Source organism: Myotis davidii, unplaced genomic scaffold (genome assembly GCF_000327345.1).
Source record: "Myotis davidii unplaced genomic scaffold, ASM32734v1 scaffold1055, whole genome shotgun sequence".
NCBI classification, from domain to species: Eukaryota; Metazoa; Chordata; class Mammalia; order Chiroptera; family Vespertilionidae; genus Myotis; species Myotis davidii.
In genome coordinates, this window is record NW_006286477.1 from 799,313 (window position 1) to 801,457 (window position 2,145).

The 2,145-nt window shown below is 64.0% G+C and overlaps 1 protein-coding gene across 1 annotated transcript in view; it reads left to right on the plus strand.

The window, feature by feature from the left end:
* Positions 1-2,145, plus strand: part of TACC2 (transforming acidic coiled-coil containing protein 2) — a 35,787-nt gene that overhangs the window by 666 nt on the left and 32,976 nt on the right. The window lies entirely within an intron of this gene.

The window sequence follows — 2,145 nt, forward strand, 5'->3', positions numbered from 1 at the left end:
CTGCGGGTGCCCTCACCCTCCCACATCTAACACAACGGCGCCCGGCGTGTGACCAGACATTTCCCCTCCCCTGTACCCTTTGGGCCAAGAGTCCAGAGTCCTCGATCTTTTTTTTTTTTTTAAATATTTTTATTGACTTGAGAGAGAAACATCAGTGATGAGAGAGAATCACGGACCAGCTGCCTCCTGCACGCCCCCCACTGGGGATGGAGCCCACAACCCGGGCCTGTGCCCCGACCGGGAATCGAACCCTGACCTCCTGGTTCCTAGGTCGACGCTCAGCCCCTGAGCCAGGCCGGGCACAGAGTCCTCGGTTCGTGGCCTGAGTAAGTCAGGGTCTTAAAGCTTCACTTCCAGCTCCGGGGGCTGTTGGGGTCCCACAGAAAGGGGACCGTCCAGGGGGGACCTGGCCAGCCGCTCCCTGTTGGCCTTTTCCATTTGACCTGGGAGTCGTGCTTGTTTTTGGAGTGGCCGGAAGCTGGGGAATAAGCCCTTAAATGCTGCTAGCATTCGTGGTATCTGCCCGTGAACCAGATCGGTCCGGGAGGCCAGCACGCTGAGCCCGGGCCCGGCCCTCCCTGCCCGCCCCCTTCACCCGTGGGAAATGCCCGTGTGTCTGCACCCCGCTCTCGGGGCAGCATTTGCAGATGAGAGGCCGCAGGCCTGCAGGCCCAGAGGAGTTCGGGGCCTGAGAGGGCAAAGCCGCCTTCCGCGCGGTCCTGGAGGCCGTGGGGACTGTGGGCCGCGCACACGTGCGGGCAGGTGACCGGCACGTCCCGCCTCGAGCACGCGTTCCAGGCCCCTCATTGAGGCCGTGGGCCGGCGCCGCCTGTGGGGGCGGGCCTTGCTCCCCGCTCTCCTGTGAGGCGTCGTCAGGGCTCTAGGCCGTGGCCTGGGGTCCCCCTGCTCCTGCTGGTGCGGGGGAGGGGGGCGGGGGGCAATCCCGGTCCCCCCAGCCGGACTCTTAGATCGGTTACCCCAACAGGCTTCTGCTGGACACGCCGTAGAATCTGTGTGAGAAGCTTCGTTATTCATTTGTTATCCTCACCCGAGGGTATTTTTTCATCGATTTTTAGCGAGTGGAAAGGAGGGGGAGAGACAGAGAGAAACTTTGATGTGAGAGACACGTCGATTGGTTGCCTCCTGCAGGCACCCAGACCAGGGCCGGGGATCAAGCCTGCAACTGAGGTGTGTGCCCTTGGCTGGAATCGAACCCGGGATCCTTCAGTCCACAGGCCAACGCTCTACCCACTGAGCCACACCAGCCAGGGCAGAAGCTTTAAGCCCCAAACAAGAGGAGCCTGAAACCTCAGGCTGCAGACTCGTTCTGTCATCTTCGGCTCGAGAGCCATCCTGTGGGCTCCCCCTCCTCCTCAGGCCCCCCCTCCTCCTCAGGCACCCCCTTCTCCCTGCTCCGTCCCCAGAACTCCGGTGCCCGGGATACCAGCCCCCGAGCCGTCCTGCTCCAGGGCCGGTGGCTGGGGTGCCCTGGGACCAGGCCCCTGGCAGCAGCCCTTTATGGGGTCATCGGAACCAGCTTGGGAGGGTCCTCGGGGCCCTCTCCGGAAAGCGGCCCCACTCCCGCGTTCCCCGCGGACGGCCGCAGGCTGCTGTGTGTCAGGGCCTCTGTCTGTCTCTCTGTCTCCCTGTCTCAGGATGGTGGCAGACGTGATGTCTGTGTGTTCTCTGTTGTAAGTACCGTCTCCCCCGCCTGCCCGCGCTGCGCCCGGCTGTCCGTGTCCATCTCATGCTCGTTCGCTTTCACCACGGCTGCTGCACGTGTTCGTGTTTTACGTGTGGGGGGGGGGGCGGGGGCTGTCTCTCTGTTTCGTGGGGTCAGTGTCACCGGGGGGTCTGGCCCCAGCGCCCGCCCGCTCGTGGGGAATGGACTCGTTCCCTCGCTCATGGAGGGAGGCCGGGCTTTTTGAACTCATCTCATTGTCGCGTTTTAAGTTGATCGCGGCCGTTGCTCCCTGAGTTCTGTGGCTTCGCGTGGAGGTCACATCCCGGCTGACCCCCGGCAGCGGCCGCAGCGGCTCGTCCCGCGGACACGGAGGCAGGAATGTTTGGGCTGTTTCCAAATTGGGGCGTGCGGAGCCCCTGAAAGGGGTCAGCTCCGAGGGGAGGGGTCCAGGGCCGAGCGAG